This window comes from Propithecus coquereli, unplaced genomic scaffold, assembly GCF_000956105.1.
Source record: "Propithecus coquereli isolate 6110/MARCELLA unplaced genomic scaffold, Pcoq_1.0 Scaffold678, whole genome shotgun sequence".
NCBI classification, from domain to species: domain Eukaryota; kingdom Metazoa; phylum Chordata; class Mammalia; order Primates; family Indriidae; genus Propithecus; species Propithecus coquereli.
Window position 1 is genome coordinate 456,255 of NW_012152818.1, and position 345 is coordinate 456,599.

General features: G+C 37.7%; 1 protein-coding gene across 1 annotated transcript in view; it reads left to right on the forward strand.

The window, feature by feature from the left end:
- Positions 1–345, forward strand: part of SPA17 (sperm autoantigenic protein 17) — an 18,201-nt gene that overhangs the window by 16,625 nt on the left and 1,231 nt on the right. The window lies entirely within an intron of this gene.

Consider the following 345-nt stretch of genomic DNA (forward strand, 5'->3'; position numbering starts at 1 on the left):
AGTTTCTTATCATGTCTTAATGTCCCAAGTAGTTACCCAATAACTGACACCCAAAATGGACATTCCCTCAAGGAATACCCTACTTCCTGCCCAGCAAGGCATGGCTTTTCCCTATAACATTTACAAGTTATTACAGAAATATATCACTATCACCCAAATGTAATGCGAGGTCAGAGAAGAAGAAAGGGAGTGTGATTTCCTTGTATCTTTCATAGGTACCCTTGCACAGGTTTTCATGAGTTTGAGTTGCGATTTCATTGATTGCCAACTTAAGCATAATTCATTCAGACATCATCTCAGGGAACTTTTACCACTCTGTTTGTATTTAAAAGTTTAAAAGCTAGA